At 36.6% G+C, this 17,976-nt stretch overlaps 1 protein-coding gene across 8 annotated transcripts in view; it reads right to left on the bottom strand.

The window, feature by feature from the left end:
* PALLD (palladin, cytoskeletal associated protein) overlaps positions 1 to 17,976 on the bottom strand; it is a 202,126-nt gene that overhangs the window by 140,165 nt on the left and 43,985 nt on the right. The window contains exon 1 of one of the 8 annotated variants that reach the window (XM_033060258.1): positions 10,876 to 10,952. The exons of the other annotated variants lie outside the window; for them this stretch is intronic. The gene's annotated coding sequence lies outside the window, so the exon portion shown is untranslated. Of the gene's footprint in view, positions 1 to 10,875; positions 10,953 to 17,976 lie in introns of those variants that run through there. 8 annotated transcript variants of the gene reach the window in all.

Here is a 17,976-nt window from a genome sequence, read left to right as displayed (position 1 = left end):
AAAACTTATTGCATTACAAGTCACTAACATAATTTTTTGTATCCATTTCCCTACATCATCTCTTCTTGGACAATTTATTCTCACTTCATTTTCTGGAGCAATATTTTGTATCTGGCATCTAAATATTTATAGAAGAATATTTTATATAATCTATTTGACTAAACCTGAGTTCCTGCCACATGCGTACATACTACCACCACTTACAACTTAGCCATAGATTTGGGATAAATCTAAAAAGGGGTTTTGAGATCCAGTGCAGTCTAGGCTAACATAGCTAGAGCCTCTTTGTGAGTGCCTAAGAAATAACTCTGCTGTCTTCCAGGTGAGCTACACTGAAGAAGGATAAATCAGAATAACCAAAAACTGTTACTCTCCTGAGAATTCAGAATCAGCACTTTCTGGAACAGCTGAAGAATCAAAAGAACTCTGCTTCACTCCAATTGCAACTCTGTATTTCAATTATGAATGTAATCACCCAACAACTTGGATGGCTGAGCTTGACAATATTTAATTTTTTTCAAGCCCTCATTACATGTTGAAACTGAAATAAAATTCCTTCAGAATAAAGCCAATGATGTGTCACAACAAAATATTTTAAACTTCAGGTGGCTAAATTCTCTTCCCTTCATTGAAATTTGTTCTCCTCAGCTATAACACCCCAATATTTAATTATAAAAGCCTGTAAATATCAGGGGGGGAAATATATTGCATTGGAAATACCTCCAGATTGCAATAACTCAACAGTTTAATAGATAACTATATGTATATATAGATATAGATAGGTATCTATCTATATATATAGAGGTATCTAGCTATCCATCTATCTCCACGATGGATAGTATAATATTTTTTAAAATATTATTAAATAACAGATGCGTCAAAATAATTGAATAGTTGCAAATTCCCATTTTTTCTTTGTTCCAAATGATACCATTTACTTTTGGAAAATAGTTGTTTGCTTCATAAATACAGTAGTAAAAGTATCTGTAACCTCTCTGGGTTTCATAGGTTTCAGACAAAAAACCACAAAAAATCTCATGAACTAGGACCTGCAGATTCTAAGAAATTATAATCTGGTCTACAATTTCCAAAATTAATTAAAATGCATTGAAAAGGAAAATTCTCTGGTATTCTGACATATCTACAAATGCAATTCTCCATTATGATTCAGTAAAAACAAAAAAGCAAACAAGCAGAAGCAAGACACAGAAGAAAAAATCTTCAATAGTAGTTCTGTGATACATTTATCTGTATTTCAGAAGACTTTACACTAAAGTCAGTAGTCATATGAGCAAGGAATGACAGAAAGAATTAAGCAGAGTAAAAGATCAACTTACATTCATTTATAACCTTAACATTCCATGTAGCTTTCTCATTTTGTATTTTTAGGTTTCATATTTCACAGCAAGCTTTTTTTTTCTTTTGAAATATCTTCTATATTTTGATCTTCACTGCAATAGCTTGCCTCCAATGCCAATAAACCTGGAAGCCGTTTCCATGTGTCAGAGCACAAAGACAGAACAGTTTATAAATGTGAATGATGAATGAGCAAGTACAGTCATAAAAAGTTTGATAATAGCTAGCTCTGCAATTCGGTGCTTAATACTACTCTAGATGCTTTCATTAATTTTTTTATGCAATTCAAGTTTAAATGATTACCAGATAAAGTCATTCATTTACCACCCTGTGAGAATCTTGTACTTTCAGAGGATTGTCACAGAACTATGAAACATGTTATACAGAAGAATTCAGCACTGAACAGAAGAAAAATCCCAGCACCTGAAACATGCACTTTTTGCATCCAACTAGCTACTACACAGGAGCTCCTATAGTTTTAGGGCATGAAAAGCCAGACACTGAACAATAATTTCTTTCATTCTGACAGGTAGTTAAATTGACTGGTTTTGTACAAATTCCTTCTGGGGCCTGGAACATCTTACCCTGAAGTCAAAGTGTGGTATACATTATCAGCATTTCAGATTGTTCCACTAATTCATTTGTCAGTAAGTCAAGCAGACTCCTTCTGTTTGTGTCTGTATTGTGGCAGCAAAAAATTGATTTATCTGCTGGTTTTTTACATGCAAAATTATCATCTCTTTCTCCAAAAATCAAAATGCAAGATTTCCAAAATAGAGATGCTGCTCTGTATTTTTCACCCCGTAGCGAAAGGATTTTGTTATACATGGAAATACACAGACACAATTATCTCCAAACTGGACTTGAAAGTTCATCCAGGAAATTCTGCCTGGTTTATGTCCCATGAAGCATCCTCAAATATTTGTTTAAACCAAGTTACAGAAAGATATTACAAACATATTAAAAAGTAGTCCTCAAATGCATTCAGACCTGTACTGAGAGCACAGTAGTGGCGCATAAAGCATGTGAGAACAGAATTGAAGTTTAGTGCTTCAGAGAAAACACACACAGTATTAGAGACAGCATTCCTAGTTTCATTCCAACTGTACTCAGTTTCAGAGCATGCTGGAAGCCCACTAGAGCAGCATACCAGGCCTTCCTCATTTTATTCCACCATTTCCTCCCCCAAACATTTTTTCCATTCAGTTAGGTTGGGCATACCCTTACATGTAAGAACGTTCACCATAATTTTCCATAGTATTTGGTACATGGTGCATCTTATTGAATAGAAGCATTGGACTACCTGTTAACAACAGTCTAGAGAGAATCTAATTGCACAATGAATGTTCTTGTGTCTTCAGGAGCTGAATAAAAATGTTTCTCTAAAGCAAAGCTCAATGAATAGATCTCGAAGCACTGAAACAGGAATTGGACATGAGATAATTAGGTATGTTTTACTACTGAGAAACTGAGGTTAAGCACTTTGTCCATTGTCTCCCAAGAAAGGTAAGAACCATTTCATAACTCAATTTTCACTGTCTTAACTCAAAGGCTACCTTCTATGCGCTGACCACACCTCTAAAATAAGAGCAGATTCTGACCCTGCATTACCAGATGTACTGCTAGCTATAAAATTATTTGGTCCTTTTGGAAGCTAGTAGATTGGCATGAAGAGATGGATGTAAGCTATAATACAGCCCTGCTGTATAACTACCCCTGGAATTTCATTCTTAGGGGTCTCTTTGCCTGTTGTAGATGGATTTTATGTGGCCACCTTCCATGAGGTCTGAAGGCAGTCATGCACCTAAGCACAATAAATAGCTTTAACTTTGTTCATTTAAGATTGAAGATACCATTACTTGGGTAATGTAGTAGACCTATGCTTAAATGAACTTACCACTTCTGGTGTTTGATATTAAGAAATTAAGAAGATCATGGAAAGGAAGGAAAAGAAAAAAAATTAAAATCAGTGAAGATGGTTAGAGCAGGTTAAAAAGCAAAAAACAATAATCCTGTGTGAAATGCTGCACATTTTTCAGACACAAAGAACTGCTAAGGCTTGTAGGATTAACATGATTCCTTGTCTAGCTGAAATGGAATGCATAGTGCCTATAACTGAAGTGCCACTCTTAGCTATCACTTATTCTCCTTTGGCCAGAAACAAATTTTCAAAGAGCATTCTGTCATTATTCTGTCATTACCCTTCGTGGGGAAGGGTACCTATTACAGAATTGCCAGGCATAATCTTCCAGTGAAATAACATTTTGAACTTTGAGGGAAGGACTGTAGAGTGAAAAGTAAGAAAAAAGATGTAAAGTTATAAGGATGATATTGCATTTATGCAATTTGAATTCTACACATAAGGTAGATTGCATCTGATTGTGGCAAGTTAGACAGTGGCAACTCAAGACTGACGACACATATTTCAGATGAAGAAGTAATACTTCTTCTCAAAGCTGTAATACTTAGAAAGGGGAAGAAGATGAAAACTGTTTGAAACCAGCCACACTAATCCACAGAAAATAAACCAACAATATTAAATTATGAAACCATAATATCTTGCAAATCAACAATAAGTAAAAGGAAACCTCCATTCAGATGTATAGTCTTTTTCATACTAAACACATGGAAGTGGTAACCATGGAACTTGTTGGTTTACCTTGAAAACTGGCAAATATCTTTGGATGTTTGGAAAGGTAGAAAGCTATTACATCAACTGTGACATACATGGCCATCACCTTTATAGGCACAACTAAATGATGTCTATAGAAGATAGTTATCTACATGATAGTAGCTGAATAGATAAACTTTCAACTGGTACCTGCAACATTAGCTAAACTAGATCAAATTAAATGCAAAATGAAACCTTGCATAGCCAATACAATAGGGTTCAATTTTTATACGGGTACTATTCCTACTATCATCTCCCTTTTCCTTACTTGTTGGTTATTTCTAAGCTAGAGATGGCATAAGTTTGTTGAGCAGGAGCTAAAATACTTCATTCATTTGGGTCAGGTCAGCAACTTAGTAACTGACAACAAAGCAAGGAAGCTGTCAGCAGTTTTGTCAGAGCCTTGCATTAAGTGTGACAGTAGCCAAATTTATTCAGTGAGACAGTCTGTGGAGATTGGCATCACTGCAGAGTGCCATAGGATGCAAAAAACAAGCACCTCAGTCCTGATCTTACTACGGTTTTCAATACTGGCAATCGGTCTTGGAAGGTCGGAGTGCCAGTGGAGAAAACTGTCGCCATCAAAGAACCCAAGATTAGGGTGCCCTAAACTCACAGACATTTGAAAGAGTTGCGTTTATTTCATGTATTTACAGAGAGAAAAAAATCACCACTTGAAGAAGTTAGTTTCTACACCTACTGGTCTGTAGGAAACTGGAAGCTTTCTGAACTTATTTCCAACAATAACTATCAAAACAATACTGATAATGCCTGTTCTGATTCATAATTTAATATTATCAAAGATAATTTTCACAGCTGCTCGTGGAAAAAGGAGGCTTGACCTCAATGTAACTAGCTGTCATATGTAAATATACAATAGTACTTTTCTGTAGCATGCTATTTTCTTATATTCTACCTCACAGGCAAATAGAATCACAGTTATAGCAAAAAGTTACCCATTGAAAAAGGTAAAATAAGATTCAAGAATTTGGACTCTGGAATAACATCTGTGGTCTGTCTTAGGACAGACTTAGAGTGTGCTCTAAAAAAAGGTCTAGTTGAGACAGCACATAATAGGAAGGAACGGGTGGGGAAGGAAAATTGCCTGTCTTCGGAGCCTAATTTCGTAAGTTCTTCCAAAACTTATGCCACTTTTTCCTCAGCATCCTCCACACAGCTTTCCTTTACTGAAATTACATTCCATAGGCAAAATCTGATTGATTTGCTCAGTTTATACAATGAGATACCTGTCATTAGGGTTAACTGCTGCAGAACTGTGCATATTACAACACACAAACAGTCTTCCTTAGCAGAGGATTACATTTGCTTCCTAAGCCAGGTTTGAGGATTGGCATCACCTTTCTCTAAATAATAATGACTAACTCAATGACTAACTATTTGCTCAGTTATCAGTTGAAGCACCTTTACACATCTCACTAGCTGCATTACAAAGCTCAGCTCTCACTTCAGTCTTTTGCTTCAGCTTTATCAGGCAAGTTTACATCCACGTTTGACAGTTGTCAACATAGTATTGATTATCCTAGAGTATGCATGTAATCCAAGTTTTATGCTTTGGTGACAATTTGCAGAATTATGACTAGTGCCTCCTTGCTCCAAGTATTAATTTCAAGATGATTTTCAAATTTTCAAGGTTCTTCCTACCTACTGACATATACCAGCCTAGCCAACCATACCTCAAAAAACACCATGAGTATTTTTCACAAGCATTATGAAACCTGAAATATGAAACAATACCAATAGCAGGTTTTAGTGGAAAATCAAAAATTCCCTAGGAATCTAACAGGCTGAGGGTCAACACTCAAGATTGCTTTAAGGCCTACTCCTCTTTGCAATGACTCAAGTTTATATATGCTTGCTATGACCCCTGTAAATCTTGGAATTCCTTGATTCTTATTTCCTTTCCCAATGTGTCTCTCTCTATTGTTTGAAAAACTTACTAAAGAGAGGGTGTCTGTTTTACATATGCACAGTGCAATGTAGATAGCAACAACATTACAGAAAGAAAAAAAAATGTAAGTAGTCACTGTTTAGGAAGGATGACAACTTTCAATCTAATAACAGATGAATAACTGTATAGAGTTACATGTACATGTACATACTCTATAAAAGCTGGCCTAAAGATGTCTCAAAGAACAGGATACTCTGGCACATATGTGAAGACACAGGAATATTCCCACCTATACAACGCAGCAGAATCTTGTCACCTTTGCTTCACTTGATCTGTAAAGCTCTGAGGGGCTCTAGAATTTTTCAAGGACTTCCAGCACAAGATACACCTTTTAAGACTGGGCATCTTAAAGGCCATGCTTACTTATGTATTTGTAGAAAAACTCCTGTTTTATCCACAGTACAATTAGGATTGCGTAGTATAAAACCAAATCCGGTTGATTTACATATTTTATATGCATTAACTCAGCAAAATTGAACACTGACACATTAACATACCACAGGCAGGAATGTCAAGGCACTGAAGTATACATGTTGACCTCTGATTAATTCTTACAGCAGTTAATCAGAAATAATAATAGCTTTCCCACCTGTATTATCCACTGCAAAGTTAACGAAAATCTGCAAATAAATTTTAAACATTTACATTGTAGTTTATGTGAGGCAGAAATTAACTAACAGTGATTCATGAAGTCAGGTTAATGCTTGGTTGGGGTTTTTGTTTGTTTTTGGGTTTTTTTTTAGTTTTCAGCCTTTTTTTAAGTTAAGAACGAAGTTCATGCATGGTCTGTAAATTTGAGAGAGATGCAATTGCAAGCAAGGAACTACTTGAAGGGGACGCACACAGCTACATGACTGATATTTTCTTCTTTTTTCCCATTTTTCCCTAGCTAAATTTGCCATCCCAATCCTTTATGATAACAAAAAACTCATAACTATTTTTTATTGGGTTTCCTGCTGTAGAATACTACTTCTGTATTATTTCTAGACAAATTACAGTGAATTAGTATAAGAATTGCCTTTCATTAGTCATGAAGTCATTACTTCATTTTCCAAAAAGAAGCAAGAATAAACAGTGTTCTTCAATGCTGTAACTTTTGATCTGCATTCTATGTTTAAAATACCTTGGACTTTTTTACTAATTTCAAAACTATCCATATAAAATAACATTCATAATCTAATATTCTCATTTGAGAGAAATTTGGATGAAAGTTTTACATCAAAGCTATGCACCAGTTTATGGGAGAAATCTTATAATTGAAAAGAAAGAAGTGAGAGTAGTGAGGGAAGAACAAGATTTTATTAAGAGTATTTCAGAATAAGGAAAAAAAACCATAAAAATAATATAGACTATTACATTTTCATTCTTCATAGTAGGGATATACTGTATGTAGACAGTTAACAACAACTTGAAAATAGTTCAGTTATATAAACTTTTCAATCCCCTTAAAAGCAGCACAAAATGCTGAGATTGCATGCAATTAAAAAAAGTCTTTCCTTTTTACCTTTGGTATTTTCCATAATATATTTGGAGTGGAACATATTTACGGTGATTTATGACAGGGAGATCTTCCCTTATCTCTAAACTTCTCACTCTCAAAACAGGTCACCAATTACCCTGTAATGTCCAAAAGAATTCCTGAGATACATTTACTCTCTTTTAGGAGAAGCATGTTTTCATCCCATGCAAAACACTCAAAGAAGCTATTTTTCATTTATTCAAAGAAACACTAAAAACTATTTGTTTTAACCCTGACCTTATAATTAAATGCTATGACCCAAACTCTCAGCCTTTAGGCAATTAAAAAAAGAAAATCGTTTGAGTACCTCCAGCCAATGATTTTCATGTTTTAAAAAAAAAAAAAAAAGTCTAACTTGGAGCCATGTGGTCTCAATCAGGCAGTAAAAACTCTCTGTATTTTCTTAAATGTGCAACTGCAGTATGCCCATAACCTCTCTTTTAAATCATCTTAACCAGATCTGAATCACTCTCACCACAAATGATTCGGTGGCCCTGGAATGTGCTGGGGTAGACAGAGCTTGCTCTGCAATGAACACTGAGATATTTCCCACTTTCCTAGTGTTAAGAGAATAGTCTGCAGGAAAAAAAAATCTAAAAGGTTAAAGCCAAGAAAAAAAGTGACATCATAGTTCAATCATTCAAGAAAAAGAGAAAAAAATGCATCTACTGCCTAATAAACCAGTGCAGTGTGCCACAAAGCATAGTGAGCCAACACAGCCTAAGAACAGCTTTTCTTGTTGAGGCAGGGATACCACAAGCAGCTGGCAGATGCATATGTAATTGTACTCACAGAAAGCCACTAAAGCCATTAAGCTAGCCAGAGTAGGAGAAGCTGACCAATTAAAAAAGCAGAATACACACCATTTCAGCAACAATCTGTGTAGCCTGCTATACCACATTACAGTATTTCTTACCATAGGCCACCACAAGGTTTTGCAGTTTAGTATATACATACATGGCACTTTCTTAAAAGCTTATAGGTAATCACTTAGGATCAAAAATCGTTTTGAGGTATCTGCATTACCTCAATGTATGCTGCTAACTTTCTTCACCAGTCTCCTTGAGCAAATAGAAAGGACAGGCACAAAACCACCTTAGCTTCCTCAGCACATCTCAGGAGTTCCAAAATATTACTTACATCTGAAGTTATAACAGAGGAAAGGGAATGTAGGTCCTTGGGGACTCCTAAAAGTCACATTTAAACAGCAAATGAGAAAGCTTTGCTTAAATAACTGTAAGATTCTTAAATGCCATTTCCTCTTTAAAACTGTGTCTGGAGCCTGAAAGATTTCTTTCAGTCTTAATCACCTCAAAATCAATTTAAACATGTGGCCAAAGCGATTGCATTTAAAACAGGAATAGACCAGAGCCAAGACATTTGGATCCAGTTATTAACCTTCTTATACTTCATGGATGTAGGAATCCAGGGATTTTGGTATGGGCCCATCTCTGAACTCAACACTCATTGCCAAACTTCACAGTCAATAGAAAATATGCTTTAACATATCAAAGCAGGAAAAATGGCATAAAGATGTCAGATTTTTCCACCACATCAATGAGAAAAAATGTCATTATAACACCCATGTAAATTGTGAAACTGAAAGCAGCTGCTGAGGCAACCTGACATGGAGCCATTGGCAGAGGGGGGTCCAACTGAGGAAAACAATATTCCATTTTTAGCTCTGAAAAAGAATCTTTGCTAGTTCTAGTATGTGATTCCTGTTCAGTGAATAACTTGCCAGAAATAGAACTAGTAACTACTACAGCAAGAATTGCCTTAGTACCTGGCAAGCAAAGTACTAAACATCCCCAACATCCTAATTGCACACTGTGCTGCTAAGCACTGTTTCACAGTCAATCCATAGAAAACATAGTTTAGCAGACCATTTTTAACAATTACTACACCAAACTGAGTATACTCCCAAATGAAGGGTGAACATCAGAATGACAAACTTTTGGTTTTGAGTTTCTAAATTAGAAAAAACAAACACACAGGCCTCCAACAAACAGACTGTGACTGCTACATTTTGCACCATCACACATTTGCTCATTCAGCATATTTTTCATGTGACTAGATTCACCTTCGCAAATACTTGATCACCAGAAGTTAATAACTGGGTAGAGGGAACACTCACTTTGTCAACAAAAAATATTTGAATAAGTACTTGAAGTAACTGATGGAGCCAAAGTTAAGGCAAGGGAAAGGATTTTTTTTCCCTTTTTAGGTCTATTGTCCCAGTAAGATTTCCTTGGTCTTTTTGTTTTAAAAGTACATAAGTACATTCAGTCACCTGGTCTTTCCCCCTTTGTCAAATTTACTATACAGTTGACTTTCTGGATTTCAAGGGTTTCTTATTTATCACTTTATTAAGATAACCCACAGAGCAAGACATAATAGCACGCTGATAGCAGGGCTTTTCAGTACTTTTAAAACAAATGGGTCCCTGCAGTGAACTTCCTTTGACAGATAGATGGCATTTCTGAAAACTGTGCATTTGGATAAACCTTCCTCTGTTCTGACCATTATAAAACTTTTCCTGAAGACAGTACTGAGAGACAAAAAAAAAAAAAAAAAAGTCTTTGTAACAAAGCAAACAATTTTGCTGGTAAACTTAGAAAGAAGCAGTCTTAACACTGAAAAAGCAAGAACAGCTAAATCATTTTGCATACTGGAAGAAAGCAGTATCTTTTGCAGGACTCCTGTCTTCTCTCAGACTAATTTCTTCAAGCCTACACTCTTTACACTATACATTACCTTTCACTTGCATGCTCTAGAACAGTAGACTCTCAAAGCTTTTTGTTTTAAAAAAGAGATTCACTTTGCTCCTAATAGCGGGGAAAGGAAGGGGGAGGGAATTTGCTCTGAATGAATGCCAGTCGTTTAAAACAAACTTATTTTGGGTGCCTATAAATTAGTCCTGGGATGCATATCGTCCTTTACACTCCTCATCCTCCTGAACTTTAGTTCTACTCAAATCCTCTGTGAAGGAACACCTTTACTTCTCAGGTTCAGCTCTTGCACTTTAAACAAATGAATTGCTTTTCTAGTTGAAGTTACCCTGTACTACACATGGTTCAAAACAAAATAGGTTTGCAGAAAACCTAACAATAAAGCCATTTTGGAAAACTTTCCAAAAATGTACAGACACCTAGGAATTTTGTTAAAAAGGATACATTCTTACAAAGGTTTTTGGAAAGGGAGAAATGAGGAACGTTTTACTGCTAGGCACTGTTCCAAGACCACTACAGCAGCACAGTGTATGATTCACTCCCGTACTTTTCCCCCTCTCCTATTGTAGGAAGCCAAAGCACCTTATAGTTTCCTGCACCTTTATACACATTTAATACTGGCACTTACCGTTGTGGCACAGAGGGACCCCACCCCCGCAAAGAGGCTGAGAGCTGATGGTCTCCGGCTCTTAGCTTTGCTGCTCTAAATTCAGCCTAGTCCGTAGAGGAGCACAGAAAAATTTAATAGACAGCTGAGCCGCCAAATTCCAACCACCACGACCGGCAATGAAGACGTTCTCCCTCGTTCTGACTGAGTCCAAAGAACAAAGCCTACTGGCAATGAGGAAGCGGAGTTTAAGTCCTCTGGCTGCAGTCCAAGTGTTGCTCTCGCTGTTGCTGCAGAGTACGTGAGAGTGTTTGCATGAGCTTGTAACGCGTGCAAGAGATGGGGGCTGGGGGAAAAGAGGGTGTGTGTGTAAGGGGAGGAATGCTACTCATATCCAAAAATAACATGAAGGAAGTCAAGTAGTGATCCGTCTCCCCTCATTCTCTCTCTTATCGCATGTACACGAGAGTGTCTCTACCCTAAGATGGTGATCTCAAGAGTAGGTAGAGAAAAAATTCCATTATGACTTGCAGCTCATATGATTACACTTTTAAATTGTAACCGGGGAGCTGTACACTTATAAGAACACGTTCACAAAATGCAAGATTTAGTAGCAACTACTTGATGATACTGCAGCCAGCATGCATTTCACACTCTGTGCATTTGTTTGCGAACTGGAAAGAAAAAAAAAGAAACTACTAACATAGTTTACTACACACCAGAAAAAAAACAGTGTCATGTTTGCCTGTCCAGAAGTTCCTAAATTCCAGTCCTACATATTTCCAGATATTGCTTAATGTTGATTTTCCAAATAGCAAATGTTGCAAGTTTACAATATAATACAGAAACAAGGATATGAAAATCTTTATATAGTTTAAATTTTCCCTGTTGTTTTACAATTTTTTAAAACAAATGCCACATACACAAGAGTATTGCATCAAAAAGAAAATCAATACCTATGACACAACACACACAAAAAAACACTCACTTATCAAAAAAAAAAAAAATCCTTCCTGAATAATCAGAAAGCTATAATGTAACTATTGTGACTTTTCTTATTCTGTTAAAACCCTTAGAATATTGATTTCAATAACTGTAGTCTTTCAAAAATCTTAAAAATAGTCATTAATAAATGAAGAACAAATTTAAGGAAAAATAACCCATTAATCATAGAACCTTCTGAGTTGAAAGAGCCATCAAGTCCAACTCTGACGTGGCCCATAGAGGGAATGAAACCACAATCTTGGCATCATTAGCACCATGCTCTGATCAATGGAGCTCATCTCATGATAGCCGCAATATTATTTTTAGTATTTGTATTTAACCTGGTTTCTGTCAAATCAACTTGAGGATGTCTAAAACTATTTATAAACTTAGGAACAGTCTCTATGATTAGTTAACATTTCTGAAGAATCTTTATCAATCTAGTAGGACTTCAGTCTCAAGTTACAAAATACTTCAAAATACTGTAAGATAACACAAAGCAAGTTGTACTTTTATTGTGATACTCCCTGTGAAGTGTTTAATTAAGTTTTAGTTTAAATATTACAATATACAGAAAGGTCAAATAATTTTGGGTTTAATTTAATCTCATGCAGATTAGTTTAGCCCATGATTCTGAGGTGTTTGATGTGGTGCTGGGTATTTAAGAAAAGCAAAACTGGTAGACTTCAATGATGAATGGTTTTGAAATACCAATTTTCACAACAGAATTAACAGTGGGAAAGAAGACAAAAACTAGTTAGAAAATAGACTTCAGTGTGCTGGTTTCAACAATGATGGCATAAACCAGCCACCTGATTATACAAGACTTTGTTCCTCAATATGAGAGACAGTGAAGCTCAGGCATAGTGATTTCCATATCCTGGCTCAGTACTTGTTTTATCCTTCAGCAAAAATAATGAAGCTCTGGATAGGAGCTTAGGTTTTCTAGAACAGATATAATACATCTGCCTTTATTCTCACTATGTTAAAGAAATGACAGTGCTTTTCCAAAGCTACTTGCAGAAAAATCTTGATGCTAGATTTTAAAACTACAAGTACACTCTATGTTGAAGGTAAATCTCAGAAGCCTATAGAAACCATCTGGAATGTAAGGAAGTTATGATGATTTAAGTTTGCCTTCCTGCATATTCACTAGATACTGAATTTCAATATATTAGAAGGCCATAAAAGTTACAGTAAATCCAAGTTCTGTGTGATGTACTTTTCTGTGGGTACTTGGTAGCATTACAAAGCTTGGCTTCCTTTGTTGTCTTGAAGTTTACCAGCCAAAATTTAACCTGACAAATTTGACACATAAGGAAAGATCAAGAACAGATAAGAATACCTGAGGCTTTTAGTTTGCACCTCAGCCTATCTTGAACATCAGCTGCATTGAATTTGCTGAATTGGCTAATTACAGTTCTAACTTGAAAAACACTCTTCAAGTGGACAACAATAAGCCCACATTTAGTTAGCTATGCAAACTAGTCTCCACACAAAAGATGTTAGTCCAAAACCCAGGTTTAGTCCAGACATTTGATTTTATTTTGCTATTGCACTAAAGCACATGCCTGAAAGAATATGAATTCAGCAAAATTATACAACATAAAGACAAAAAAAAGCAAGCAAACAAAAGAACAATGGGAAGCTGACACCTCTTTTTCCTATCTGTTGCCATAACCAGACACAAAGCTATATTCTGGAGAATTTGAATTCAGCCAACCCAAAACTCCAATATTATATGATAAATTAAGGTTGTGTGTTTCAGTAGCTGATATGCCACAATGTATATCTAGCCAAAGAGTCATTACTAGCATATATACTGCATTTTTATTGCTCTCCAATGTCTACATAGAGACATGCAACACATAAAAAAGCCACATAAAAACGTTGGATTTATTTATTATTGGGTAATTAGTTAACTAGAAGATTGAATTTTTTGGGGAAGGCTAGTTACATAAACTATTAAACACTAATATTGTTGCTACTTAACTCAAATATAAGGCAATCTTCTGACATTTAGGAAACTTACAATAACTGTATATTTCTAATTTGCAGCTGATCTTCGCCAAGTAAGATCTTATTTTCTACCTACAAACAATTTAGCTGCAAGCTTCAAACTAATGAAGATCTATCATAATTCAGCTTGTTCTTACACTGTTCTCATTCTTGTTAAAGAAGGAAGGAAAAAGAAAAAATATAATAAAAATGCTTTGATTGAAATGTCATTCTTGTAACATGCATAAATGAGACACTTTGCATTAGAAATGTTTTGACTGGTAGGACATAGCCATCACAAATTGATTGGTGCTCAGACTATATGGTTGTAGTACTTTTTGAAGCATTAAATGAATGCATTTAAATTATAATCAGCAAAAAAATCAGATTTTAAAAAGTCTTTAAGTGTGATCACCATGTTTTAAGTAAGGTATGAATTGACTACTGGCAGTAGCTTTTAAAAAATCAAGATTTTCTCATATTACTGTGTGGGAAAGCCCATTTAGAAAGGTTATGGCAGACATATGTACTATATGCATCAAGAAGCTGTCTTATTTTATTTTTTTGGTTCTCCCAAGAATAACAGTATAATAAAATAGTACCAATGTATTTAAAGGAAATAACGCTTTTACTGTCTTCTTTTGACCACTTACTGGATACATACTCTGGTAAATAGGGCAATTTAACAACTTCAGTGTCATGTACTCTGTACACACCACTACATGTGTTTCCAATATAGCCTATGCAAATTTGGCATTCAGCAGTAAAGGTCACACACTGTTTGGATGTAGGGAGCACTTGCAAGACAAGGGTTATAATCTAATAAAAGAGACAAAAGTGGTGGAAAATGCAAAAAATAGAAGACAGTCAGACAGTCTGTATTTTCCTAATTCAAACATTTTCCTTTTGGTATCTACATACCTAAATTGTTTAAATGATGACTCAGGCTGAATTTATCATTGATTATAAAACATTTAAAGGTTTTGCTTTTTCTATCCATAAATCTTTTCATTGTCTCTGTGGCTACTGACCCAAAGCTTGCTTTTTCATCATCTCCACTCCTCCTAAAGATTTGTGCTCTTTTAAAAACTGAAAGTGGTTTTGAAGCATAGGTTTTTGGAGGAACTTTTTCTCTGTAAAGATAACATATTAAGTATTTGCATGTTCTGAAATTATTTAATGTTGACATTTCATTCTCCAAAATTAAAAAGGCCCAAAAAGCATTTACAGTAATTTCACGAATACAAGCCGCAGCAATTAGACCAAAATTTTGGTGGAAACCCGGAAGTGCAGCCAATATTCGGGGGCGGCTAATATATGAACAATATTCTAAAAGCTGCCAACACGGAAGTGAGAGCCCGTGGCAGCCCCAAGCCAAGCTGGAGCCAGGCCAGCCCCGGCTGAGGTGGGAAAGCCTGGCAGAGGCGGGGCCAGCAGTGCAGGGGGCAGGGGGCTGAGCCCGGGCCAGCAGGGCAGGGGAGCCCGGCAGAAGCGGGGCTGGCAGTGCAGGGGAGCATGGCAGAAGCAGGAAGCCCGGCGGGAGGGGCTGCCTGGTGGCGGGGGAAGCCCAGGAGAATCGGGGCCAGCAGCGTGGGGGAGCCCGGCGGTGCGGGGGCCTGCAGTGCCGGCCAGGGCAAGCAAACGCGGCGGCGGTGCAGACGGGAGGGGGCGGCCGGCGAGCCCGGCGGCGGCGACACCGCCGGCAGGGCGAGCAAACGCGGCAGCGGGGCGGCCGGTGAGCCCGGAAGCGGCGGCGGCAGCACCACCCGGTCGGCCCCGCCGAGCCGTAGCGCCGAGCTGGGCCACCCGGCCCCGTCGGCAACCATTAGCGGGCTGAGCCTGCCTGGCCCCGCCCCGAGCCAGTAAACCCCGCTATGCCGCGATCCTGTTACTAATTGGCAAATTTGTGAAAGCTGCGCACGGATTCTCGCTACGAACGAAAGTGTGGCTAATATTTGGGGTGCGGCTTATTTATTGACGAAGACAGCAACATTGTCGACGCACCGGAAGTGCGGCTTATACTCCGTGTGGCTTGTATTCCTGAAACTACAGTAGGCTTTTTTGAAAGTTAGACTTACTGTATATTTTTAAAGTATTTTTTTTTGCCCCAGAGGTGTAACTTTAGTTAATTTTTATTTCAGGTAAATGTAACTTCCCTCCTTCCCCAATTTTTTTCAACAAATTTTACAGAAAATATGATTTAAATCAGAGGAAAACAAAATTTTCATAATGTTTTCCTTCCATTAATATTTTCTTATTTTAAAGACAAAGGAATATACATAATTCTGTCATTGAGTTCTCCAGTGTTTCTATTTATAAACATTGTTAATTCACTTATAAACTGTAGAGATGGAGAAGAACAAGGCATTAGAAGCAACTGTATAAGCGATATATAAGAAGCCATGGAGTCAGGTATCTCAGGGTAAGTTAAATAATGAGATTTCTTCCACACAATCCAAGGTCAGAATTAACACCACACTAAAATGGAAGTTTTAAAGAAATTACAAGATTTTCAAAGTCAGTAACTATTAAAACAAATGGTACGTAAAAGCAAAATGCTCTCCAGCTTCATACCTATATCACACTGACAGTATATGATCAGACAAACTTGGTTTTCCAAATGCTCTATAGTTGCATCATAACATAAAATGAGAGAAATTTGCTACAATTACCCAAATAAAAATCTTCCTCATCTGTACTTAGGACTGAATGTCAGTAAAATAACATGACTGATATTTCAGAGGAAGAGAAGAGTGTAGGAATCTGTCATTTAAATCACAACAGGAATTCCCCAAAGATCAAAATGCCCACAAACTGTTTTATTATCCTTTAATGATTACTTACCAAACCAGAAGCTATATCTGATTTCAATGGAAATTAATTAACATTTAAGGGGGATATATGCAGGCATCCCAAGCCCAAAAAAAATCAAATGGCTGAAGTATTTGTTCCCAGAACCATCTACTTATTTTCCTTGTTTATGGAATCTATTGTAATCCCAGGATAAGTATATAATAATTAGCCCTGAAATAAATTAAATTTTAATTGCTTAGTGATTAAATAAAAGCACTTTACAATGATGCATGGACTAGGATAATGGTAGGGTGGCAATGAGGGAACCAAACATTTCTAAAACTCAACTCATCTACTTGTTTAATTCATGCACTGTCCATATGATTTTTAGAATTCAGAAATTTTGCTTGAGGTTATTGCTCTTTTACTTGCTACCTAGTTTGAGAATCTTATGCCTTCCCTGATGCTTCTATTTATATGCGGCTTTACTTCACCTTCATTCTCATGTTGAGAGAAAATACAAACCTAGAGTCTGGAAACTGGTAATGATTCTCCATTATATTCTGTCAGAAAATACAAAACCGAACTACATCTTTCTGGATAGGGCATATATTCTCAGAATTGAAGATTTTCACAAATAGGTGAATACTTTCAAAGATGTTAAAGAAAATTAAATTCCTCCTTTCATAAGAGATTATAAATCCAGGATAGAGGTAGAAAAAGGCATCAGCTTTGGTTGCAAAAAATAAGGAGCTACACCTAAAAATTGTTTCTAATCTAACAATATAATTTGCAGTGTGAATACTCCTTAGTTCTGCCCCTATTCCATTCCTTTTATTTTCTCCCTTAATTTTATTTTCTGCCATTGTCTGCTACTATTTACTAATGAAAATCTATGAAGAATAACAGAAAAATATATTGTTTGAGCAGAGTGTAGAAAATCTATGGTCATATTACTAAAGAACCTGGAACTTCTGGCATTTCATAGTCTTTCTTTCCAGGCTGACAAGGCAAATGGTTGGGACAACTGACCACACTCCAAGAAACATCAATGCAACTCTTGTGTTCTGTGGAAGCTGTGCGACTGCTATCAGTTCTTAAAGCAAGAGTTCCAATGCTACCAGTACATCCTTCTCTGTGCAAACTGATAAAGCTGCTACCACCTGACCACTAAATCCATTTTAGCTATGAAACAAGAAGTCAAATTAAGAAGAAGCTCATAAAAATTTTCTTTGAGTTTAAACTAAGAGGAAAGTACAGTAATTTCACGACTATAAGGCACGCCTTAAAGCCTAAAATTTTGGTCTGAACCTGGAAGTGCACCTTATAATCCGGTGCGCCTTATAT

The sequence above is a fragment of the Catharus ustulatus genome, chromosome 5, assembly GCF_009819885.2.
Source record: "Catharus ustulatus isolate bCatUst1 chromosome 5, bCatUst1.pri.v2, whole genome shotgun sequence".
Classification (NCBI taxonomy): Eukaryota; Metazoa; Chordata; class Aves; order Passeriformes; family Turdidae; genus Catharus; species Catharus ustulatus.
Note: the sequence above shows the minus strand (reverse complement) of the source record. Positions and strands in the feature narration are given on the sequence as shown.